Source organism: Panthera pardus, unplaced genomic scaffold (assembly GCF_024362965.1).
Source record: "Panthera pardus isolate Hobbes unplaced genomic scaffold, ASM2436296v1 HiC_scaffold_16, whole genome shotgun sequence".
NCBI classification, from domain to species: Eukaryota; Metazoa; Chordata; class Mammalia; order Carnivora; family Felidae; genus Panthera; species Panthera pardus.
Genome location: NW_026526721.1, coordinates 91,015,905 through 91,043,524, shown reverse-complemented (window position 1 = coordinate 91,043,524; position 27,620 = coordinate 91,015,905). Strand labels below are relative to the sequence as shown.

The 27,620-nt window shown below is 35.9% G+C and overlaps 1 protein-coding gene across 2 annotated transcripts in view; it reads left to right on the top strand.

Moving 5' to 3' along the window:
• The window catches only part of NAALADL2 (N-acetylated alpha-linked acidic dipeptidase like 2), a 1,333,736-nt gene that overhangs the window by 87,545 nt on the left and 1,218,571 nt on the right, over positions 1-27,620 (top strand). For both annotated transcript variants that reach the window (XM_019463211.2, XM_019463212.2), the window contains exon 2: positions 5,265-5,327. The gene's annotated coding sequence lies outside the window, so the exon portion shown is untranslated. The remainder of the gene's footprint in view (positions 1-5,264; positions 5,328-27,620) is intronic.

Sequence of the window (27,620 nt, the reverse complement as noted above, 5' to 3'; positions counted from 1 at the left end):
AGGCCACTTCCCTAAAGTCTTCTTCCTCTTTTTAAATGTAAATTTAAATAAACACTGCGAGTAGAATTTACTAGGATCAGAATCCAATGAGAGTTAGTCCTCTGTAAGGATTTCAGAACTTCCTCTAGTTCATTTGCCTGTAAGTGTTGTTTATCTGCTCTGGGGAGATGGTGCTGATTATTTAAAAATCAGAGATGAAAGAAGAAACCCCAAAGCAAGATGATTTATTTGCTTTTTGGTAAACTTGATTCTGTTTTGTAACCTTTGAAACATGGATTTTATGAGTGATAGTATTAAAATTTATACTCCCTCTAGAGTGTGTTGTTAATCATTATTGCTCTGCTGGGCCTCAGGATTACCTGTCTGCATTGTAATACAGCTTTCCTTAATATTTATATTGAAATACCAGTGGTTCCTAAGACATCTCATATATTTCTATGAATGAACTAGGATTTGCAAGAAACAAGGGCTTGCCTCCAGAAATAAACTACAAAATATTAAATTCCTCTTAAAAATTTGTAGAATTTTTAAACCAGTGTTGATTCTATACTTCTGAAATAAAATATCTGATTCTAATGGTTGTACTTAAGTGGTCCAAAAAGTAGATGCAATTATTATCTAAGGATAGTTATAAATAAAAACAGTAAACAATGTGTACTTGATGTATAATTTAGTTCAGTGCTTGGGACATTTATTAAGCTTCTATTTTGGAAGTCCTTGCAGAGATGATGTCAGGTTCCAGTCCTTGGATGAAAAGGATTGAAGACAGACATGAGTAGGTACAACTTTTCAGAGTGTGCAGATACATTAGTATGTTCTTGGATGCTCCCATCTTTAGCAGAGTGAAAAAGACACCAGAAATGGAACACGGAGCTACGGATGAATTTTAGGAAAACATACTACACTTTGGGGGAAGGTTTTGAGTCTTATTCACTGGTAGTAGTTGTCAGGATTTATAAGTAGGGCTTGAGGAGTGGGATGCTATCCTAGGCCCTCTGCTAAGCAGTAAGTGATTTGGAGTTACAGGGATGACCTCAAGCCAAACTTGTCGATGATATTTTCAGTTCTGCTAACTTCTTAGCACTGTTGAGAGGTCAGTCTTTTTTACATTTTGAGTAGAAAAGGAAAGTTGGGTATAGAGCTTGCCTAGATTTGGGAGTGGTATGCAAATGAAAAGACCCTTTTTGGAGGAGCTTCCCCACTTGAAGCTAATTCAGTCATTTATTGAGTTCAGTTGTGATTCAAAGAGTACAAGATAACACTGTTCTTAGGAGCTCATAGAATAGTGAGGGAGACAAAAGAATACACTAAGATTTCCCAGTCTATACTGAGGGAAAATTGGCTTGAATGCTTGTTTCGCACCCTAATCTATTCTAGGGCAGGGAATGTTCTCAGAAATTCTTCCCTTCTTGTTTTCCAGTACTCTTTTCTTTCTTCATTGAACCTACTTAGTTTCGGCCCTTTATACTTACTTGGTCCTGCACCAAACTATATCCCCTATTGATTTCAAAGAAGTCCATCATATTATGCATGCCATGACAGTTGTAAATTTATAACTTGATTGATGATTTGGTGGGTTATGTGGGAAGAAATCACATCATGGAGCCCTCCATCAGCTTCACTTCATGTTTTCTCCTGTGTGATCATTTCTGATGCTCCCAAAAGCTCAGACTCCTATATGTTTTCTTCTCTATCTAGCAGAGCCCATCTACCAAGGATAGTCTGGTTTCCCCCTTTTCTACAAAAGTGTTGGTAGTTTTTTTACATTGTTGAATAAATAATACAGAAATTATAAATGGGATGTAGAGAGGGAGAAGCAACACAAAGGAACTTAGAGATTTTGTAAGTAACTGGATTTAAAATGTCAAATTGGAACATGGTAATTATAGTGTTAGCCACTTTAAAACTTCATAGTAGATCTTGGAACAAATCCCTTTTAATCTCGTTCCAACTGTGTGGTTGACAGTAAAGCATCATTCCAAAGTATCCCTAGTATTTTCTGGGTCAGGAAAATACCACTTAAAGAAAAGAGAGGACATTTTGGAACCAAAATTATAATCTGGACATTTAATAATAAGACTCACTACATTCAAGAAATGCAAGCTATAAATTAAATAAATAAATTGATAAATAAAAGCAAGCAAGCTACATATAGAATCAAAAGAAAAAACAAAGTTATTAGGAAATCATGTGATTGTTGTGGTTGGATATTAAAAAAAACATTTTTTTTCTCCACTTTAAGCCCCATATGGCTGGCAACAACTTAAAAAAGCAAACACATGCATGTATTTATATATGTATATATATATATGTATATGCATATATGCATTTATATGTATTTATATATGTATATATATGCATATATATGTATATGTGCTGTAGGAAAATATATTTTAATTGTGTACATTATGTTTGTCTATAAAAAACTAGAACAAATTAGTACTTCTGAAAAAAGTTATTTGATGGGATCTGCTGTTAAATTTCTTATATTGTGTATTGCACAATAGTTTTTAGTAAAAATAAATGTTATAAAGCCATTTATTTTTTTATTTATTTAAAAAAATTTTTTTTTAATGTTTATTTATTTTTGAGAAGAGACAGAGCATGAACAGGGGAGGGGCAGAGAGAGAGGGAGACACAGAATCCAAAGCAGTCTCCAGGCTCTGAGCTGTCAGCACAGAGCCCGACGCGGGGCTCGAACTCACGGACCGCGAGATCGTGACCTGAGCCGAAGTCGGCCGCTTAACCGACTGAGCCACCCAGGCACCCCTAAAACCATTTAAATAAAACTAAGATTTATCTGGTTTGTAAGAAAAAATGGAACATTTTTCACCAGTTGGTTTACTTCATAAAGGATTTCAAAATATAAACAATAAAAGAAATTTTTGACCTAAACTTAGACTTGGGATATACCCGTCTTTGTTGGTTTAATACAGTTGGGATGCTATGTAAGTACAGAGTGCTTTGATGCTGTTTGAATTTGTTTCACGTAAGTTCAGAAATGGGACAAATTACTGCAGCAGCTGAATGACATTATCACAGACTCTGTTTCTTTCTAACCTTCTGCTCTGCCATCCTCAAGATGTTAGCTTTGTCCTCAGACTGTCTTCCTTCATGCTTACAAGATGACTACATCAGTTCTAGGCATCATATCCATATGTAACAGCAGGAGAAAAAGCATTTTGTTAGGAGGGTGGAAACTTTGCTAAGAATCCCAGCACACTTTCCTTCCATTTTATATGGGTAACATACATACCCTGAAGTCAATCTCTGGCAAAGGAATTGGGACCACTATGATTCACTGAGCCTAAATCAAAGTTGTCCTGAATCTGGGCATAAGCATTCACTCCAGAGTTTCTTAGGAAAAGACACCTAAGGTGAATCAGGGGCTCTGATTCACAGAAAAGAAAAGAAGAAAAATAGGTAGAAAGCCAATAGTGTTTATTAGAGAAATGATACAGCTGTAGGCCAGTGGTTCTAAACCCTGGCTGCACATTACAATTACCTAGGAAGCTTTTAAAAAAATATTTTGAATTGGTCTGGGTTGCACATAGATATTAGCATTGAACACATCCCCCTAGTGATTTTAATATGTAGCTACATTTGAGAACCAGTGTTGTAGGTAAACTGAAGATAGAATAAGGAGACAAAAACTTTCATGAGTCTGTACACATTTAGCTGATTAAGGAGTTTTGCAGCTGTATTGAGCATTACTAAAAATTAACCATTGTCAAGCTGGGTAAAATTACCACCCTCAAATCTTGGACCACGGTTAATTTGCCAGACTTAAATGGTGCTCACTGCCATATTTACTGGCCATATTCCAGAAGAATGTATAATATTTGGGTACTTGGAGTACCCAGACAGTTTTCATAGCCAAGCTAAGTTGAGGTTTTATGTAAGGGTAGGAATGTCAGTGCCATATTTGTGATGAGAGAATTGAGTTGCAAAGAGGCTATTAGTGGGAGAGATAGAACTAGAGTTCTTATTATAGTATCCTGACAGCCAGGGTTTTCTCTTATTTCATGTTGCTACTTATGTTCTTGTTGTATTTGAGAAAGATGTCATGTGTTTTGATCAAGATAAAGCCTTATAATTATTATAAGTATATCATTTTTGACAGCTTACTGTGTATGAGCCAAACACTCTGCTAGGTGTTTTATTCCTCCCCCAACATTTGTTTAATCCTAACAATCATATGCAGTAAATATTACTAACTCTACTTTATGGACAACAAAATTAGAAACAAAAGCTTGTTACTTCTCTCCTGTCTCTTAATTAGTTCACTTCTCTGGAATCTAGACTTTGAACCTATAATGCCAAAGATTGTACTGGCATATTAAATGCCAAAATGCATGTTTTTTCATTTTGCTGTTCACAGATATTTGACTTTATGCAGTTTACCAGTTCAGTAAATACCTATTGGCTGACAAATAGATAATAGATTCTGGGTAACCCAGGATTGGATCGCATTTTACCTGCACATGTTTTACATGCACATAATTTACGTGTTTTTTAGAAGTAAGTTTTTGCCAGTTGCTTTGCAACTTCACCAAGAACTTAGCATATGATCAAAGAACAATTGAATGAATAAATGAAGTGGAGACTTGAGACTGCTTAATTTGGAGTTGCTCAAATTATAAAGACTAGTGAAACTACTTTGCTGATAATTTCCTTTCCCTTAGGAACTTAAAATATTAAAATTAAAGACTTTTAAGATGTAGCTTTAATTATACTCTAATATTTTCAAACAAATATTGACTTACTGGAAAGTGTGCCTTGACTTGTTCAGTCATAGTCCACATTGCCATTTTTAATAAAAAATAATACTCTTTTAATAAGAAGACATAATTAGTCTATATGGCTGACATTTATTCAGATACTTGTTTTACCATTTTTTCCAAATTGAAAAATAAAAAGAAAATAAACTTGGCAGTGGCTTCTAAGGACTGACTGGTTTAGTTTTTCATAGAGATAACATTTTCCAAATTACTGAATTATGATATTGAAAATGAAGGGCAAGCTCCTTGTTGGGGGAAAATGTTAGTGTAGCCCTAATACAGAATCTCATTAAAGCAACTGTCAGGATTTCTCTATTTTACCATCACCTCCCCTATTCTGTAAGAATCAACTGTCGTTTTGAGTGAGTGTACTGCCAAAGAGGCATTTACAAATAAATGAAAAATGTCACAATTGATTTCACTCCTTCCAGAATACTGTGTGTCAGCTTTGTCACAAACTGTCTTTGTTATTCTCTGTTTTAGATCTCCCAGCTGGACACTGGAAATAACTTTTGATGGTTTAGGGCCTCTCTCATTTGACCCCAGGTAAGCCCTCTATTGGTGACTTTTTACAAATATTTGTAAAACCGTTTGAACAGTTAAGAGAATATAAAAGCCTTTCCCCTCTTTTTCTCTATAACTGCTGTTTTTGTCAAAAGTATTCAGATGTCAATATTGTTTACTTACATTTTTGGACATTGGAGAGAATTATTCCATTCATTACAAAGCACTGTAAAATTATGCAATTATATTTCACATTCTCTTCTCCAGTACAATGGTTTGCTGTTATCATGCTTAATCTAATAATAATGCTAATAACCATATTACTTGTAAGGAAGTAATATGGCTATGCATTTCTTGTATTTTGAAATCTGTCTAAATTTTTATCATTTTTATAATATAATCTTGAATACATGTCTTTCGTATAATTTGTACATAATATCATTGATACATATTCATTTTTGTCATCACCCTAAACCAGTCCACTATTGTGCACTCCTGCCATCATGCTAACATTATTGAGGTCTTGTACTGCGCCACGTACTGTGCTAAGCAGTTATACGAATTATCTTCTATAAATGTATCATAGTGGTACTTGAATTCTGAGTTAATATGGATTTGGAAAAAAAAGGAACTAATTACAAATTGCTAGCAGCTTTTTTTATTATGGATATTAAATTAAAGTAAAGTAAATCTTCATATAATTATACTTTAAGAGATTTTAATCAGTATAATTGGTTAGAGATTGTGCCGTCATTTGAGATTATTTAGCTTTCTACTTGAAAGATCATGGAATGGACCAATTAGTAATATTCTGTTTCTCTTGGAAATAGAAGTTGAACTAATTCACTCATTCATTCAACAAATATTTATTGAACACTTATTATGTGCCATTTACTTTATATTGACGACATGATGGTGAAGAATATGTATCTGCTTCTCAAGACCTCACAATGTAGTGGCAGTCAGTCAAAAAATAGGCAAATACAAGGTAGTATAATGAATGAAAACAATAGGGAAAAGCATGGGGTACAATAGGATAAATGCAGTGAGCACCTAAGTCAGACGCGAGATGGATGCTCAGGGAGTGATGTGTCAGTAGAAGGTGGAGGAAGATTAAGCTGTAGTTGCAGAGTGGTTTGTAATGTCTGAAGTAGAGTATTTAAGATAGCGTGATATGTCTATAAAGAATTAAGCATGAGGCAGATCATGAATGTCCTCATGAGCCATGCTTAGCCATGCTTAGGAATTTAGATATAATTATGAATAGTGGCAGTTAAATTAGAAAGACTTCATCTGATATTGGATGTTCTCTTCAAACCCGGCTGGTCAAATTCTCACAGCACTAGTTACTGTGCATAATAAAGGAGGTCATCTTCCTCCTTCACACCTATATAAATGTTTTTATTAGAATATAAGGTCTTTAGAAGCAAGAACCTGGGTTAATTCACCGTGTTTTCTCAGGATCTATTTTAGTACTTTGCACCTAGGAGGCTCTCAATATTTATAGTGTGGGATGACAGAATTAAATGTAAAACTCTGGAAAATGGATAAGTTGACCTACCAGGGGCTTCCTTCAAAGACTCACCACTTATGACTCCTTCTTTCCCTGATCAGTTGTCACAAATGGTAAAATTCTTTTCCACATCTCCTCCTTACTTTTTGATTCATAATAAGATGTTCCATCAAAGTAAATCCATATGAAATGCAATTTTAAAAATAAATAACATGTCAATTTGTAAATAAAAAATGTCAATGAATTCTCTTTAAACAGTCTAAAAAAGTTTTGGAGGAAACTAAGAATAAGTGAAGAAAATGATTTTTAGCAAAAGAAGAAATAACAATATAACCAATTTTAATTTATTCATTTTCTAACTCTAGAAAATACATTAGTTAACATACATTATAAAAGCTTATAAATACATTATAAATGTTAAAATGCATTATGTAATTCTTTTGTAATGAGAGAGATGGAATGGTAACTTTGGTTACACTTTTTATATATTTTAAGATAACATATAAAGAGGATAAATTTTATTTGTTTTTTAAGCAAAAATAACTTAATAAGGAACCTTTAAATATTATGGTGATGGGGGGGCAGTGCCTGGATGACTTGGTCAGAAGAGCATATGACTCTTGATCTGGGGTCATGAATTTGAGCCCCATGTTGGATGTAGAGATTACTTAGATAAATAAATTATTTAAAAAATTATGGTGATTAACAAATCACAAAAGTACTTTAGTGTACAGTTGACCTAGGGAGTCGTGCCCCAGGTGGTTGAAAATGTGTGTATAACTTTCAACTTCCTCAAAATTAACTGCTAATAACTTGGTGCTAACTGGAAGCCTTAGCGATAACATAAATAATTCATTACCACATATTTTGTATGTTATATGTATTTTACACTATATTCTTAGAATAAAGTAAAGTATAAAAAAGAAAGTGTTGTTGAAATGATAAGGAAGAGAAAATACATTTATGGAACTATGTATAAGTGGACCTGCATAGTTCAAGCCCATATTGTTCAAAGGTCAACTGTATATTATTGTATAATGTGGACATTTTGGGTTCACTTATAAACATAGATTCTATATTTCTTACCACTTTAACAGGGGCAGTTCTCCATTCTACAGACTTTTCTTTGACCAGCTTTTCTGGCATTATTCCTTTAAATGTCCTGTTTTATGGTCATTTTTCTGCTGGATTGTCCTTTGAGACCAGTGGAGTATTTCTGAAAATTTTTTTGGCATGACCACATGTAATTCTGGAAGGACTGTGAACACCCACTCAAAGCTGCACAGAGTAAGGATATCAGCTTTCATGTCTTTTTAGTGCCCTAAGGATAAGGAGATACAAACTAGTAGTTTCAATAAACCCAATAATTTTGGCAGAATATTTAAATTATGTTTTTTCCCCAAAACTAAAAATAACCTTTAAAAGTACAAAACCTAACCATATAGAATATTTAAGCAATAAAGAAAATATAAACAAGGATGCCATATTGTGTTAATGTAACCTGTTGTCCATAGGGTAATGACAACATTTTGCAAAATGAAGAAGAGGCACTTCTCAAAGAAATGCTGCCTAGTGTGATGGATTAATGGACATTTATCTGGCTTGCTATCAGTCAAAATACAGGCTAAGAATACCCAAATAAAACAAATAAAACGAGGAGTAGAAATTAAGAGTAGAAAAGTAAATTAAGAGTAGTAAAGAAGCAGAAGTGAGAGCAATAAAACTGGGGAATGTTGTGGAGGGGATCAGGATATGCCATGTTTGATTTTGCCTCTTTGGCATAAGAGTTATTTTGAGCTGAAGGTATTTGAGTTCCTGAAATCCCTTATCTGCCTAAACACAGAGACTTCCAAAAAGAAGTCAAAGTCATTACATCCCTTTCTGCAAAGCAATTCTAAGATTACCACACCCTAACAGATACTACCACAATGCTGTCACATCCTTCATTTATTTTCCTAAAGGCCCATTTATTTTTCCAAATAGTGATTGCTTTTCCAAGGTTCCCTTTCTCCTGCTTCCTTTCCCTTAGCAAGTTAGATATATAGACCCCAAATTCTAACCTTATCTTTGAATTACTCATCTCTAAGTACTGTCTTGTGTATGTCCAATGCACATGTTAATGAATTTTTGTTTGGTTTTCTCTTATTAATCTCTCTTTTGTCAGTCTCATTTACAGAGCCCTGGCCAACAAGTTATGATGGGCAGAAGGCAAAAAGATTTCCTTTCCTACAGTTGAGGCCTAGGGGTTCATAACACACAGACACAATACGTATTATGGATTTAATTTTAGGAATATTTAGTGTAGGAATTTGCTTCCCCACACCTCCTATGTCAACATTTGATATAAGCTACCTCTTGTTATCCAGTCTCAGTTTAGCAGTCCTGCATCTGATCTAAAGCTGGTCCAAGTGAAATAGACAAACAAATGAAGAGATTAAAAGTGAACCACAAAGGCATTCTAAATGTCTTTATAATCCCTCTAAAATATGGGTTTTTTTTTAAGCAAAAACATGACCCTCTGTCTTTAACAACTATAGGTTTCTAATATATAAAATAAAAATTTGGTTACAGATCTTCTACTTTTGATGGGGTTACATCCCAATAAACCCATCGTTAAGTTGAAAAATAACCTGTCTAAAATGCATTTAATGCACTTAACTTACCAAACATCATAGCTTAGCCTAACCTACTTAAAAAAAATAGTTTTTTAAATGTTTCTTTATTCTTTGAAAGAGAGAGAGAGAGAATGAGCAAGGGAGGGGCAGAGAGAGGGAGACACAGAATCAGAAGTAGGTTCCAGGCTCTGAGCTGTTAGCACAGAGCCTGATGCGGGGCTTGAACTCATGAACTGCAAGATCATGACCTGAGCCAAAGTTGGACGCTTAACCGACTGAGCCATCGAGGCGCCCCTTAGCTTAGCCTACTTTAAATGTGTGCAGAACACTTACATTAACCTATATTTGGACAAAATGATCTAACTAAAGCCTGTTTTATAATAAAGTATTGAATAGCTCATGTAATTCATTACATGTGGTCCTGAAAGTGAAAAACAGAATTGCTATATGGATAGCAGAATGGTTGTAAGCATATGGGTCATTTACCCTTGTGATTGCATGTCTGACTGGAAGTTGCAGGTCTCTGCCTTTGCCCAGAATCACAAGGGAATATCATACAGCATATCGCTAGCCCAGAAAAAGATCAAATATCAAAATGTGAAGTACAGTTTCCACTGAATGTACATCCCTTTTGTATCATCTTAAAGTTGCAATATCATGAGACTTTGTAAATCAGGGATCATCTGTAATTTTCTTAATGTGTAAAAGAGCCCAAGGATATCAGCCCCAAATCCATAATGTCTTAACATTTATAAGTGTACAAACTTTAACAATAAATAGGAATTTCTAGTAAGACAAAAATGGTTATTTCCTGGCTGTATCATAAGAGCTCAAACAAATCAGAAAAATCACTAACTCATTATATATTGGAAGTAGGGAATCAAAAGTAGGGAATCAAAAGTTCACAAAATAGAATTTCTTTTAGTAAGAAGAAAAAAAAGGCAGAAGATGTAGCCAAGCCTGCCAGTGGGATGTGTAAACAACTGTAAGCTGGACGAGTGGCCGAAGGATGGCTTCCGGCTGGACCAGGTGTTGGTAACAGTATGAAGCACAGGCTGCCTTGTTTTGGGGTCATTTCCTATGCTCATTCTGTCTATTGGTTTCCTTCTTTTGCTTTCACCTTCTGGCTCTGACAGCACCTGTTCTATACTATTACCTTGGCAGGCAGCCTTAATGTACATTTTAACAAAATCTCTGTGCCAAATTTTTTCTTAAGTTACCAAAGACAATTGTTAAAAAACTTGGAGAAGAAGTAGGACAAAGCAAAACAGTTTTCTGTCAAAGCTTTGATAGTCAAATATATTATTGGCAGGAAGACCTCTTGTGAATTTTGCACACAACATTAGAAGCTGACTGTTGACAAGGATAACTTTAATTGTTTTTAATTGTCTCGACAAAGGGGTATAAATCTCCTCCATTCCATTACTGTTTATTGAACGTCTGTTCATGCTAACATGCCCAATTTGGCTTCTCTTTTTCATTAATATAGCTATGCAGATTTTCAGGAGTACGTTTTTATTTTGTTTTGTTTGCATTAGGACAAAGCCTTTCCCAGCAATACAGCATGGCTCATGACAGCTTGTTGCCTGGATACTAGGAACTTCACATATGGGTTTTCTTAATAATAGGTATTTTGAATTTCTCTCTTGAAAATTTGATAGAATTTTCTTCTGTTAGTAGTTGTGGCCCATCTATGTACTATTTGCCATATGGGTATGGAAGGGGAGAGTTAAAATAAAACATCTCTCAAAACAGGAATAACAGTTTCTGTTTGGGACACATACTTATTCTACTGTAAGTAAGGTTTTGCACACAGTAGAACTCTACAAAGCTTTTCTCACATTTTTTTTTACTCTTACCATATCGTTCTTCTTTAATTCCAAACTTTTATTGGATATTTATTCCTAAAATATTAAAATTCAGGTAACATGAATTTCAAAGAAAACTTTTCAGAGGCTCCTTCCTCTCAATACCTATTACACCATCCTCCACATTCCATTTGTTTTTAAACCCATTTCATTTTAACTTGGAATGAAGCACACTAAAAATTATGAAGAGACTTTAGTAAAGAATTTTTGTAACAGATTATTATTTTGTTTTAATTTTTTTAACGTTTATTTATTTTTGAGACAGAGAGAGACAGAGCATGAACGGGGGAGGGGCAGAGAGAGAGGGAGACACAGAACCGGAAGCAGGCTCCAGACTCTGAGCCATCAGCCCAGAGCCTGACGCAGGGCTCGAACTCACGGACCGTGAGATCATGACCTGAGCTGAAGTCAGACGCTTAACTGACTGAGCCACCCAGGCGCCCCGAGTAACAGATTATTTTTGATTACCAGATATCTGAATAATCTTTTGTGAATTTTTTACATAATGATCTGATTGCTTCTAAATTAGAAAGTTGGAATGTGTGACAACATTGATTGATATGTGCTAAAGTACAGATTCAGGTCAGAAAGATGAAAGGCAATAATTAAATAACATGAAGGATAATCTAGGGATTTGACAACTGTATAAGTACAGTATGTTTATTTAGTAAATTTAAAGTGGGTTGGTCAGTGAACCATTCAGTATATCCTGAGTATGTGGCATGTGTATGAAAATGCACCAGATGCTAAGAAATATATATTTTAAGCAGTCAAAAAGCTGTACTGGACTCCCATTTATGATTTTAGTTATAGAATGTGGCATTCTGTATGTTTCCTGCTGCACAACTGTCTATAATAATAGGAAAACAAAACTGGCAATGAAAAAATAAGACAAAATTGGGGATAGGAACATATTTAAATAGGTGCTAATATGAAGTGGAAGCAGTGTTTGTCAAAGTCATTAGATAAGAGTTAAATATGTGTGCTGTGGAATTTTCAGAGAAGGCATGTTTTGAAGTCAATATGACTTGACTGGACTGTGACAGATGAGGAGATTTTTGGTAAATGAGACAGGTAAATAGAATCCTTTCTGGGGTGACCAATAGAATGAACTATAAAAGTAGTCCTTTGGTGGTAACACCAGGGAGAATGGCAGTGCGAGAAGACCTTAGTGACTGGAACAGAGGATTTTTCCTGGGCAGGTACTGGATTTGAAGAGAAGTAAGCAGTGTCAGGATTTCACAGCCAGGTAGAGTACTTTAAACCTAGGCAATGGGCAGTGTTAAGTTCTTGAGCTGGGTGTGCCATTATGAAGAGAGGTCTTCTGTGGAAGGAACCAATAAGAGGCAGGATGGTTGTCTGGGAAGGAGTTGGGACATCTGTGTGTAAGAAGAGTAGGCCAAATTAGGATATGATAGGAGAGTGAATGAAGAAATACAGTGTAAATAATTAAGCTATTTTACTGATGCTTATTTCTTATTTACAAATATAGTACAATAATTAACACATTCCAGAGATAGTAATTAGCAATCAGGTTAAATTACTTTGATTACTTCTTTTGCATTTAATGAAAAACATTTTGAGAAAGCTACTTTCTGAGGTGTTTTATAGATCCTCTCTCTATAGTGTCTCTTTTGCTTTTACTTCATTCTTTTCCTCTCCCTTTCCCTCACTTAGGTCTATTTCTCTGTCCTCTCTTTCCAAGTTTTCCTTCTTAAAATTTATTTAGAAAAATTGTTTTTAATGTTTAATTAGAGAGAAAGAGAGAGAGAACGCACACAGGTGAGAGCCGGGGAGGGGCAAAGAGAGGGAGACACAGAATCTGGAGGCTCTAGGCTCTGAGCTGTCAGCACAGAGCCTGACATGGGGCTTGAACTCACCAAAAGTGAGATCATAACTTGAGATGAAGTCAGATGCGTAAGCAACTTGGAGGTGACTCTCCAAGTTTTCCTTCTTAAACAACAAAAGTTTAGGCTGTGTTTTATTTTTAAATCATTTTATGTAAGTATTCTCCAAACAGTTTAAAACTTATATAGGCTTAAAATGAAAAAAACAAAAACAAAAAACAAAAAACAAAACCCAAAAACATAGCAACCTGCTACTACCTCTGTCCATTCCTACTCCTAAGAGATGAGTTTCAGCTGTTCCAAGTTTTTCTTCTGATAGCTCTGTGCTTATGTAGTTATCTCTTAATTTATAAATTGTTATTATCCATTGACTTCTTGTTTTGTTGGTTGAGACTTTATTTTTCTAAGATCACATCCCAGCTATCCAAATTACCCTCCATTTTAATTAGAAAGTTATATCACAGTTGATTGTTAAATTAATGGTTTTTACATTTGTAATCACTGAGTATTGTTTACTTCTGAACCAGTACATGCATTATGATTGTTTTTTTCTGTCTCACATACTTTTCTTTATACATTTTATATGTGTCTGTTGCTATTTGTTCCCCAGTGTTCTATAACAGGGCTATTAAGTGGCTATCAATAGCATTATTAAATGATCTTTGTTGTTCTCAGGAAAGCAGGTCCTTTAATGCCTTGTTATTGAAGGCAGGGGCTAAAGTAAAGAACTTTGGTCCTGAGGAAATGAGAACAGTGAGAGATCCCAGAAGAAACTAAGAAAAAAGTGTTCTTTTGAAACACCAGCAAAATAAACTCCTGGAGCTTGGTGGGGAGAGAGAGAAAGGTTGAGAGTGAAGAATGGAATGTATTTAGGAAAAGTTCATAAAATAATTATTAGCTACATTAAACTGTTCTTGTTTTTGCCCTGGAAATATTCCTGTTGTGTCCCTTCATTCTCTTGCATCATTTAAAAAAATTTTTTTTAATGTTTATATGTATTTGAGAGAGAGAAAGAGAGACCGAGTGAGAGCAGGGGAGGGGCAGAGAGAGAGGGAGACAGAATCGGAAGCAGGCTCCAGGCGCTGAGCTGTCAGCACAGAGCCCAATGCAGGGCTTGAACCTATGAACTGGGAGAACTGTGAGATCATGAGGTGAGCTGAAGTCAGGTGCTTAACTGACTGAGCCACCCAGGTGCCCCATCTCCTGCATCAGTTTTAACTGTTATTTCTTGCCCAGGTACCACTGTCATCCCACAACTTTTCTGTTCTGCTTTCGGTTTTAGGATCCTGTGTTGCCTTTATCTTATTTCTGCCTCTCGTGGGTTTCTAAGAAAGAGGGTTTGGGAAAATTTTTTGACTCCTTACATGTTTGAAATGTCTTTATTCTCCCCTTATGCTTGATTGATAGTTTGGGTGAGCACAGGCAGATTCTTCTCAGAATTTGTAAGCCTCTATTATCTTGTGATATTTCTGCTGGGAAGTCAGAGGCCATGCTGATGGTTGGTACTGCTTTTCTCAGGAAATTTCACGGTCTCTTTTTTGGGCATCTATGTGCTTTTTCAAACTTGTCTTTTAGTTTGATGATTTTGGGGTTGTTCTCATTATTGTTATTGCTATTTTATTATTGTGATTTTCTTTCCTCTGATGTCTCTCTTTATTTCTGCAACTCCTATTGGAGAAAATTGTAGCTATCCTGGATTAATTCTCAGATATTTTTCTTTTTTTTCCCCTGTTACTTTCTATTTCTTTTTGTTTCTGGTGCTTCTTTTTTAAAATTTCATCTTTTATTATTATTTTTGTAACTTTTAAGAACTCTTTATTCTGTGATTATTTCTATTTTATGGCATTCTGTTCTTGTTTTATGGTACACTATATTATATTTTGTTGAAGTCTTTCTCACTCTGCTTAGTCTTTTTCCCTCTGGTTCCCTTTTTTGTTTGTTTTACTGTCTTTTATGTTGGAAGCATTCCTCACATGTTTGATAGTCTATAAAGGACTATTTTAAGAATGAAACACTAAAAGCTAATAACTTTATGCTAAAGTGGGATTTGTGTCCTATAACTATAGAATGTACAGAATGGTGATGGGCAAGCCTTTTCCTTTTCAGTATCTCATGACACACACACACACACACACACACACACACACACACACACTTCATACGACAATCCGGAACAGTAGACATTGCTCCATTTTAGTGTTGGAGAAACAGAATCAAATGGGGTAAAACAATTTTCTAAGGTTACATATCTCATTAGGTACAATATTCTGTGTTTTCTTCAGGTCTGTAAGGTTGAAAATCTCATGCTCTTTCTAAGATATCATAGCTTAATTTTATTTTTGCTTTTCTGAAGCTACAGTTCTGAGTCAAGTGGTATTATGGTAAAGTTTGGTGAAGTTAGTAAGAACTTTTTAAACTGCATATTGCAAGTAACATGAGTGTAAGTACATTTTGAAATGCTCTCTGAAGGTTTTCAGTTTATAGCATTTAAACAAAATGTTAGAATAGTAAATTATAAAGGAATTAGAAATACTTCACTGATGTCACCACATTCTTAAAGCATAAAGCTGTAAGTGGAAAAGGAATCACCTTCATAAACCACAGAGTCACATGAAAAATATGTAGTCTTTTGAGAAAGCAGTTTGGTAATATATATATCAATAGTCTTTAAAAAGTTGTTACCTCTGACTTAGACATCTAATTGTAGAAATCTTTTTGTATAGGAGGAGATCAGAAGCATAGATAAAACTACAGATAAATCTTCAAAATTATATCCATTATCAAATAGGCAAACATAAAATTAGAAACAACCTAACTTCTCACAATGGGACAACTTTTAAATAAATTATGGGGAAGCCATATGTTGGAGTATTATGTAACTCTGAAACATGATGCTTTCAAAGCATACTTAAAATACCATAAGGAAATGTCTGGTGTGTTATGTGAAAAAGCAGAATGCCAAATTGTGCCCAAAGTATGGTGCAAAGTAGGTCAAAACTTATGTACATATGCATAGAAAAAAAGAAAGAAGAAGTTTGGTAGAAGAAAATACACCAAACTGCACATAGTATTTGTCTCTAGATTCTAGAATTATAGGCAATTTACATTTTCTCATGGGTGTTACTGTGTAATTTCCAGATTTCCTAAAATAGCTATGTATTACTTTAATAATAATAAAAGTATATAATCTTTGAAAACACTTAAAGAGAAAAACTTTCTCTGGTCTTTTTGCTGTTGAGAGTAAGTGAAACTAAGGGTTCTTTGGTTCTTCCTTGTGATCATATCATCATCTGGGGATTGCGACAAAGGGTAAGGATTTAGGCTCTTTACTGCACTAGATTGTCTTTAAGAATTTTCTAATTTAGGAAAAGGTGCTGACTCCTGTCATCTTTATTGCTTCTTTTCTTGTGTTCCCTACCTTCACTTTCTATACCTTAACAACTCATCATTGGCTTGTCATAAATATTATTTAAGTCACTAATGTACATTTCAAATTTATTGTGCATTTTTATTTACAGTGTAACTTTAGATACGATTCATACACAAATTGGAACTGATTTCTGAAATATTTTGTAAAAAATCTATTAAAGGTTTCCCAGTGACAAATGTTCTATATGAGAAAAGTTAAAGGTGTATAACTGGGTTTTATGAGTAAACAGTAAAGGGAAAATCATCTTGATTACCTGTAATTAATACTGGTCTAGGTTTTAGACTTTTTTTTTTAGGTAAACAGTCATTTTGTGTAATTTAATTACTAATTACAGTGATTTTAAACACCTGGGCTCTCTTTGCACTATCTATAAAAATCTTTAGGAAATAAGAATTAGTATACGCATGGTGTTGAGATGGGATGAAATGGGTAGGATCTAGACATTACTTGCATTTTGATGAATCTCAGGTGTATTGAATTTTTCTAGAATAGAAATGTAATAAATGGCGTTGCCAGTTCTGTGAACACAATTTTAATGACATTTTTTAATGACGATTTTAAAATGTATGTATTTTTAAATTCAAAGCCACATAATTTGACTAAGTTAAATAGTTCTGGTAAGGGTGGGCAGTAGACACTGTGTTCTTGAATATTCAAAAAGAACAAAATGTGTATTTTCTTTCTGTAATCACTGTGCAAACATTTATTAAGCATCTAAGAGCTAAAGTCTTCCTCACTTTATTAAAAAATGGAATTATGAAACATATTGGCGGGTATTTTATATAAATACAATGAAATTTTGACAGATTTCTTTCATTAAGCAGCAATGTAAAACTAGTGCTTAAGGTCAGAGAAAAGGAACATCTTTGACACAGGTTCATTTAATATGGTAAATTAAATGACTCACAGTTTTCTGATATTGACACCGTCAACCCCATAGGTGAAAGAATTTTCTGTTTGGTCTAACTAAATATGATAATGAATTATCATATTTGTTAGTTTATAATTTTGGAAGAATGCTTTTAACTTTAATATTTTAGATGATTTTGCATTTTTATTCACAGAAATGAGGTGGACCAAATAAGTGGCCTCAGTGCTCTGGGGAATGACTTTTTTAATTGCAACTCCTGATCTGCCTCACAACTGTCATCTACTTTGGTTCCCCCCGGACCCAAATCCTATATGTGATGCTATTTTCCCATTTGGTAGTCTTCTCACAGTTTTAATGCTACCGCATGTTTACATCATACACATTATCAAAGAAAAAAAAGTTTTCTAATAGTCTCATCCTGCAACACAATTAAAAGAAAAGGTCTAATTAAAGCTACTGACTTGTTTTCATCCCCTTTGGTAAGGAGCTACTTTTTCTTTTTCTTTCTTTTTTTTTTTTTAGCATGTTCAGAGAAAAAAAGGATAATTTAAATGAAATTTAGTATATGTAAAAAAGACAATTGAAAACACTGACAGTCTTTATCTTTAGATCATTCATCTGTATTATCTAGGGTAAAGGCATAAGTGTATAAAGTGTATGCTTACAATGTGTCCAATTGAACATTTTTTTCAAAAAGGAATTTTTACTGTGTTGTTCATCTTTTTGGGGTAGACATTCACTTTTTTCCCTTAAATAAGCAGAGGATCCAATAGATAGTTTATAACATTTTGAATAGTCGTAAAATTTATGTAATAACATGAATGTTGTTTAGTACTGTCTATTTTTATCTATTAACTGTGGATTGCTTATAAAAACTATGACTTGAATTACACCAGATTTCAGAGCGTATATGTGTTTTCAATATCGCATACTTTATTTTTGACAAAAGTCTAAATGTTTCATCCTGCCCTTAACTTCATTTACAAAAAAATTTAAAAATGTTGGTTTATTTTTGTGAGAGATACATGGATTGCAAGCAGGGGGGCAGGCAGAGATGGAGAAGGAGACACAGAATCCGAAACAGGCTCCAGGCTCTGAGCTGTCATCACAGAGCCCAACACGGGGCTTGAACTCATGAACTGTGAGATCGTGGCCTGAGCCAAAGTCAGATGCTTAACTGACTGAGCCACCCAGGTCTGCCCTTGACTTTAAACAGAAATAAGTTCATTTAGTTTTCTATTGGTGCATTATTTAATGATGCAGACTTTTTTGTACTGATGTATGATATGACATATAAGATGTTCCTTATAAAATATCTCCCAGGTTCATGTATCCTCAGTGCATAGTCAATCTATCTTCAGATGTTGAGGACTTTTACATATTCTTCAAATACATTTTTAACTGATGTTTACATAGGGAGAAGTTATATTTATCTACACTTACTACATGATTTTGGATAAAATGACGTTTGAAAAGACCCGGATATAGTTGTTAGAATATCAGAATCATGGGGTACCTTGGTAGCTCAGTTGGTTAAATGTCCAACTTTTGATTTGGCTCAGATCATGCTCTTATTGTTTGTGAGTTTGAGCCCCATATCTGGTTCCCTCTGTGCTGACAGTGTGGAGCCTCCTTGGGATTCTCTCTCCCCTCTCTTTCTACCCTTCCCTTGCATGCATGCTGTCTCTCTCAAAATAAATAAATAAATTAATTAAAAAAAAATAATGTCAGGATCAGGTACACCCTCTCCAGAAAACATGCTGCTTATCAACAAAAGTGATGTGCTTGTTGAGTGGCTGATATTGAGAGGTCATGATATTGCATCCAAATCAACTCTTAGTTAACTGTTGTATTAATCACTCAGTAATCAGGAAGCAAAGTTTTAAGCACTTCATATTCAACTATATTAGTCTGCTACTTAGAGTTTTACTGTGATTTATGAAATATATTGCATATTGGGGTTAAGTATAACATATACTAGTATTTCCTATTTAATGCAGCAGGAAAAAAGAACTACTGGTTAGCTTTTTCATATCTGCTTTTCAGGAGCTATGTTACTGACGTTCAGTGGGAGATGCTGAACTCTATTTTGAAAGTCTGGTGTGGTGCAAAAGACATAGGCTTTGGCATCCATAGTCCTTGGTTCAAATTCTCCCACTGCCACATGATGTATATTTGGGTCAGTTTCTTATGTGTTTTGAGCCTTGGTTTTCTCCTATGCAAAATAAAAACACTAACACTTATCTTATTTATTTATTTATTTATTTATTTATTTATTTATTTATTTATTTATTATGACATTTATTGTCAAATTGGTTTCCACACAACACCCAGTGCTCATCCCAAAAGGTGCTCTCCTCAATACCCATCACCCATCCTCCCCTCCCTCCACCCCCATCAACCCTCAGTTTGTTCTCAGTTTTTAAGAGTCTCTTATGCTTTGGCTATCTCCCTCTCTAACCTCTTTTGTTTTTCTTCCCCTCCCCCATGGACTTCTGTTAAGTTTCTCAGGATCCACATAAGAGTGAAAACATATGGTATCTGTCTTTCTCTGTAGTACTTATTTCACTCAGCATAACACTCTCCAGTTCCATCCACGTTGCTACAAAAGGCCGTATTGCATTCTTTCTCATTGCCACGTAGTATTCCATTGTGTATATAAACCACAATTTCTTTATCCATTTGTCAGTTGATGGACATTTAGGCTCTTTCCATAATCTGGCTATTGTTGAAGGTGCTGCTGTAAACATTGGGGTACAAGTGCCCCTATGCATCAGTACTCCTGTATCCCTTGGGTAAATTCCTAGCAGTGCTATTGCTGGGTCATAGGATAGATAGATCTATTTTTAATTTTTTGAGGAACCTCCACACTGTTTTCCAGAATGGCTGCACCAGTTGGCATTCCCACCAACAGTGCAAGAGGGTTCCCGTTTCTCCACATCCTCTCCAGCATCTATAGTCTCCTAATTTGTTCATTTTAGCCACTCTGACTGGCATGAGGTGATATCTGAGTGTGGTTTTGATTTTTATTTCCCTGATGAGGAGCAACGTTAAGCATCTTTTTATGTGCCTATTGGCCATCTGGATATCTTCTTTAGAGAAGTGTCCATTCATGTTTTCTGCCCATTTCTTCACTGGGTTATTTGTTTTTCGGGTGTGGAGTTTGGTGAGCTCTTTATAGATTTTGGATACTAGCTCTTTGTCCGATATGTCATTTGCAAATATCTTTTCCCATTCCGTTGGTTGCCTTTTAGTTTTGTTGGTTGTTTCCTTTGCTGTGCAGAAGCTTTTTATCTTCATGAGGTCCCAGTAATTCACTTTTGCTTTTAATTCCCTTGCCTTTGGGGATGTGTCGAGTAAGAGATTGCTACGGCTGAGGTCAGAGAGGTGTTTTCCTGATTTCTCCTCTAGGATTTTGATGGTTTCCTGTCTCACATTCAGGTCCTTTATCCATTTTGAGTTTGTTTTTGTGAATGGTGTAAGAAAGTGGTCTAGTTTCATCCTTCTGCATGTTGCTGTCCAGTTCTCCCAGCACCATTTGTTAAAGACTGTCTTTTTTTCATTGGATATTCTTTCCGGCTTTGTCAAAGATGAGTTGGCCATATGTTTGTGGGTCTAGTTCTGGGGTTTCTATTCTATGCCATTGGTCTATGTGTCTGTTTTTGTGCCAATACCATGCTGTCTTGATGATTACAGCTTTATAGTAGAGGATAAGTCTGGGATTGTGATGCCTCCTGCTTTGTTCTTTTTCTTCAAAATTACTTTGGCTATTTGGGGCCTTTTGTGGTTCCATACAAATTTTAGGATTGCTTGTTCTAGCTTTGAGAAGAGTCCTGGTGCAATTTTGATTAGGATTACATTGAATGTGTAGATAGCTTTGGGTAGTATTGACATTTCAACAATATTTATTCTTCCAATCCATGAGCACGGAATGTTTTTCCATTTCTTTATATCTTCTACAATTTCCTTCATAAGCTTTCTATAGTTTTCAGCATACAGATCTTTTACATCTTTGGTTAGGTTTATTTCTGGGTATTTTATGCTTCTTGGTGCAGTTGGAATGGGATCAGTTTCTTTATTTGTCTTTCTGTTGCTTCATTGTTAGTGTATAAGAATGCAACTGATTTCTGTACATTGATTTTGTATCCTGTGACTTTGCTGAATTCATGTATGAGTTCCAGCAGACTTTTGGTGGAGTCTATCGGGTTTTCCATGTATAGTATTATGTCATCTGCAAAAAGTGAAAGCTTGACTTCATCTTTGCCAATTTTGATGCCTTTGATTTCCTTTTGTTTTCTGATTGCTGATGCTAGCCCTTCCAACACTATGTTAAACAACAGCGGTGAGAGTGGGCATCCCTGTCGTGTTCCTGATCTCAGGGAGAAAGTCCTCAGTTTGGCTTTTATGATGTTTAAGTATGTTCTTTCTATCCCGACTTTCTCAAGGATTTTTATTAAGAAACGATGCTGAATTTTGTCAAATGCTTTTTCTGCATTGATTGACAGGATCATATGGTTCTTATCTTTTCTTTTATTAATGTGATGTATCACATTGATTGATTTGCGAATGTTGAACCAGCCCTGCAGCCCGGGAATGAATCCCACTTGATCATGGTGAATAATTCTTTTTATATGCTGTTGAATTCGATTTGCTAGTATCTTATTGAGAATTTTTACATCCATATTCATCAGGGATATTGGCTTGTAGTTCTCTTTTTTTACTGGGTCTCTGTCTGGTTTAGGAATCAAAGTAATGCTGGCCTCATAGAATGAGTCTGGAAGTTTTCCTTCCCTTTCTATTTTTTGGAACAGCTTGAGAAGGATAGGTATTATCTTTGCTTTAAATGTCTGGTAGAATTCCCCTGGGAAGCCATCTGGTCCTGGACTGTTATTTATTGGGAGATTTTTGATAACTGAATCGATTTCTTCACTGGTTATGGGTCTGTTCAAGCTTTCTATTTCTTCCTGTTTGAGTTTTGGAAGTGTGTGGGTGTTTAGGAATTTGTCCATTTCATCCAGGTTGTCCAGTTTGTTGGCATATAATTTTTCATAGTATTCCTTGATAATTGCTGTATTTCTGAGGGATTGGTTGTAATAATTCCATTTTCATTCATGATTTTATCTATTTGGGTCATCTCCCTTTTCTTTCTGAGAAGCCTGGCTAGAGGTTTATCAATTTTGTTTATTTTTTCAAAAAACCAACTCTTGGTTTCATTGATCTGCTCTACAGTTTTTTTTAGATTCTATATTGTTTATTTCTGCTCTAATCTTTGTTATTTCTCTTCTTCTGCTGGGTTTGGGTGTCTTTGCTGTTCTATTTCCTTTAATGTGCTGTTAGATTTTGTATTTGGGATTTTTCTTGTTTCTTGAGATAGGCCTGGATTGCAGTGTATTTTCATCTCAGGACTGCCTTCGCTGCATCCCAAAGCATTTGGATTGTTGTATTTTCATTTTCATTTGTTTCCATATATTTTTTAATTTCTTCTCTAATTGCCTGGTTGACCTATTCATTCTTTAGTAGGGTGTTCTTTAAGCTCCATGCTTTTGGAGGTTTTCCAGACTTTTTCTGTGGTTGATTTCAAGCTTCATAGCATTGTGGTCTGAAAGTATGCACGGTATGATCTCAATTCATGTATACTTTATTTAAAAGTCTAGCTTGTCTGATATAAGTATGGCTACTCCAGGGCTGTTTTGTGACCCAGTATGTGATCTATCTTGGAGAATGTTCCATGTGCACTCGAGACGAAAGTATATTCTGTTGGTTTGCGATGCAGAGTTCTAAATATATCTGTCAAGTCCATCTGATCCAATGTATCATTCAGGGCCCTTGTTTCTTTATTGTTCCTGTGTCTAGATCTGTCCATTGTTGTAAGTGAAGTATTAAAGTCCTCTGCAATTACCACATTCTTATCAATAAGGTTGCTTATGTTTGTGATTAATTGTTTTATATATTTGGGGGCTCCTGTATTCGGCACATAGACATTTATAATTGTTAGCTCTTCCTGATGGATAGACCCTGTAATTATTATATAATGCCCTTCTTCATCTCTTGTTACAGCCTTTAATTTAAAGTCTAGTTTGTCTGATATAAGTATGGCTACTCTAGCTTTCTTTTGACTTCCAGTAGCATGATAGATAGTTCTCCATCCCCTCACTTTCAATCTGAAGGTGTCCTCAGGTCTAAAATGAGTCTCTTGTAGACAGCAAATAGATGAGTCTTATGTTTTTATCCATTCTGATACCCTTGTCTTTTGGTTGGAGCATTTAGTCCATTTACATTCAGTGTTATTATAGAAAGGTAATGGGTTTAGAGTCATTGTGATGTATGTAGGTTTCATGCTTGAAGTGATGTTTCTGGTACTTTGTCTCACAGGATCCCCCTTAGGATCTCTTGTAGGGCTGGTTTAGTGGTGATGAATTCCTTCAGTTTTTGTTTGTTTGGGAAGACCTTTATCTCTCCGTCTATTCTAAATGACAGACTTGCTGGATAAAGGATTCTTGGCTGCATATTTTTTTCTGTTCATCACATTGAAGATTTCCTGCCATTCCTTTCTGGCCTGCCAAGTTTCAGTAGATAGATCTGTCACTAGTCTTATATGTCTCCCTTTATATGTTAGAGCATGTTTATCCCTTGCTGCTTTCAGAATTTTCTCTTTATCCTTGTATTTTACCAGTTTCACTATGATATGTCGTGCAGAAGATCGATTCAAGTTACGTCTGAAGGGAGTTCTTTGTGCCTCTTGGATTTCAGTGCTTTTTTCCTTCCCCAGATCCCGGAAGTTCTCAGCTATGATTTCTTCAAGTACCCCTTCAGCACCTTTCCCTCTCTCTTCCTCCTCTGGAATCCCTATTATACATATATTATTGCATTTCATTGCATCACTTAGTTCTCTAATTTTCCCCTCATACTCCTGGATTTTTTTTTATCTCTTTTTCTCAGCTTCCTCTTTTTCCATAATTTTATCTTCTGATTCACCTATTCTCTCCTCTGCCTCTTCAATCTGAGCTGGGGTCGCCTCCATTTTATTTTGCAGCTCATTTATAGCATTTTTTAGCTCCTCCTGTTTCTTAGTCCCTTGATCTCTGTAGCAATAGATTCTCTGCTATCCTCTATACCTTTTTCAAGCCCAGCGATTAATTTTATGACTATTATTTTAAATTCACTTTCTGTTATATTGCTTAAATCGTTTTTGATCAGTTCATTAGCTGTCACTACTTCCTGGAGTTTCTTTTGAGGAGAATTCTTCCAGTTTCATTATTTTGGATAGTCTCTGGAGTGTCCCGGAACTGCAGGGCTCTTCCCCTGTGCTGTCTGGAGTAACTTGTGTTTGTGGGCAGGGCTGTAGTCAGACCTGATGTCTGTCCCCAGCCCACCGCTGAGGCCACAATCAGACTTGTGTGTACCTTATCTTCCCCTCTCCCAGGGGCAGGACTCACTGTGGAGTGGTATGGCCTTTGCCTGTGCTACTTGCACACTGCCAGGCCTGTGGTGCTGCTTCTATGGGATCTGGCGTATTAGCCGGGGTGGATCCTCAAGGTGCACAGGGGCAGGAGGGGCAGACTCAGCTCACTTTGCTTTCGGTGGTCCGCTGCGGGAGGGGCCCTGCAGCACCGGGAGGGAGGCTGACCTGTTGGCGGGATGGATCTACAGAAGCACAGTGTTGGGTATTTGCCCGGTGCAAGCAAGTTCCCTGACGGTAACTGGTTCCCTTTGGGATTTGGGCTGGGGGATGGGTGAGGGAGATGGCGCTTCGCAGCGCCTTCGTTCCCTGCGGAGCTGAGCTCTGTCCTCCAGGGCTCAACAACTCTCCCTCCCATTGTCCTCTAGCCCTCCTGCTCTCGGAGCAGAGCTGTTGACTTATAACGTTCCAGATGTTAAGTCCTGCTGGTTGTCAGAACACACTCTGTCCAGCCCTCCGCTTTTGTAAGTCAGACTCCGGGGCTCTGCCTTGCCGGGCGGGCTGCCCCTCCACTGCCCCGGCTCCCTCCCATCAGTCTGTGTAGCGCACCACCTCTCCTTCCTACCCTCTTCTATGGGCCTCTTGTCTACACTTGGTTCTGGAGATTCAGTTCTGCTAGTCTTCTGGCGGTTTTCTGGGCTATTTAGGAAGATGTGGGTGGAATCTAAGTGATCAGCAGGTCGCGGTGAGCCTAGTGTCCTCCTATGTCGCCATCTTCCGGAGCCAATTATCACACATATCTTTAACAGTTGTTTTGAAGATTAACAAAAATATGCATAAAGTTTTCTAATAAGTTGCACATTGTAGTCATTATGTTAGTGAAGGTTATTATGATTACTGATTATAGTAATTAGTTATGTAAAGGTTAATAATAATGCCACGTTTTCTATAATGCCTTCTGGTGGGTGGAACACTTTCATATAAGGACATATTTAATCTATTAAAGTTCCAGGAGATATCTTATTATTATTCCTAGCATCTCCTATACATAACTGAGGGAAGGTAACACTGAGGAAGTTTAACTGATGTGGCTAGTGAATGATGAAGTAAAAATGTGAGCCTAATATAATTTCAAAGAGTCTATTCTTTTTACTATAAAATATAATTTTCTTGTTAATAATTACTAAGTTTACATTCTGGATGAGAATTATATTTTATTTGGCCTAAAAGTTTTAATTAGATAGATAAATAGATATATGAATAAATGCCTAGCAGAACCAGGTATGAGTTTTTACTAAAAATCAATAATGTGTGAATATTCTCCTTTCTCCACATCCTTGCCAACACCTGTTTTTCCTTGTGCTGTTGATTTTAGCCATTCTGACAAGTTTGAGGTGATACCCCATTGTAGTTTTCATTTGTATTTCACTGAGGATCAATGATACTGAACATCTTTTCATGTGTTTGTTGGCCATCTGTATGTTTGCTTTGGAAAAATGTCTATTCATGTCTTCTCCCCATTTTATAAGTGGATTGTTTTTTGGGGGGGTATTGAGTTTGTAAGTTATATATATTTTGGGTACTAACCCTTTATCAGATATGTTATTTGCAAATATCTTTTCCCATTCCATTGGTTGCCTTTTAGTTTTGTGGATTGTTTCCTTCGCTGTGCAAAAACTTTTTTATTTTGATGAAGTCCCAATAGTTTATTTTTGCTTTTGTTTTCCTTGCTGCAGGAGACATATCTAGAAGGATGCTGGTATGGCTGATGTCAAAGAGGTTACTGTCTGTGTTCTCCTCTAGGATTTTTATGGCTCCAGGTCTCACATTTAGGTCTTTAATCCCTTTTGTATTTATTTTTGTGTATGGTTTAAGAAACCTGAAGAAATCTGAAACAGCCTCCAGTTTCATTCTTTTGCATGTTGCTTTCCAGTTTTCCCAACATTATGTGTTGTAGAGACTGTCTTTTTCCCACTGGATAGTCTTTCCTGCTTTCTTGAAGATTAATTGACCATATAGTTGTGGGTTCATTTCTTGGTTTTCTGTTCTGTTCCATTGATCTCTGTATCTGTTTTTGTGCCAGTACTTTCTTTGTAATATAACTTAAAGTCTGGAATTATGCTGCCTCCAGCTTTGCTTTTCTTTTTCAAGGCTGCACTGTTGGTGGAAATGGAAACTGGTGCAGCTACTCTGGAAAACACTGCGGAGCTTCCTCAAAAATTAAAAAGAGAACTACCCTATTATCCAGCAATTGCACTGCTAGGTATTTACCCAAAGAATACAAATATACTAATTCAAAGGGATACATGCACCCTGATGTTTATAGCAGGATTATCCACAATAGCCAAATTATGGAAACAGCCCAAGTGTCCATCGATTTATGAATGGATAAAGAAAAGGTGGTGTGAGTCTGTGTGTGTGTGTGTGTGTGTGTGTGTATACACATACATATGATGTTATATCCTTCAGCCATAAAAAAGGATGAGACCGTACCATTTGCAACGACATGGATGGAGCTGGAGAGCATTATGCTGAGTGAAATAAGTCAGTCAGAGAAAGACAAATACCATATGATTTTACTCATATGTGGAATTAAAGAAATAATACAAACAAACAAAGGGGAAAAAAGGAAGAGAGGGCTGCGAACCAAGAAATGAATAAAGGGTGGGTGGGGAGCAGAGAGAGAGGGAGAGACAGAATTAGAAGCAGGCCCAACACTGTAAGTGCAGGGCCCAATGCAGGGCTTGAACTCGAACCACAAAATCATGATCTGAGCTGAAATCAAGAGTCCG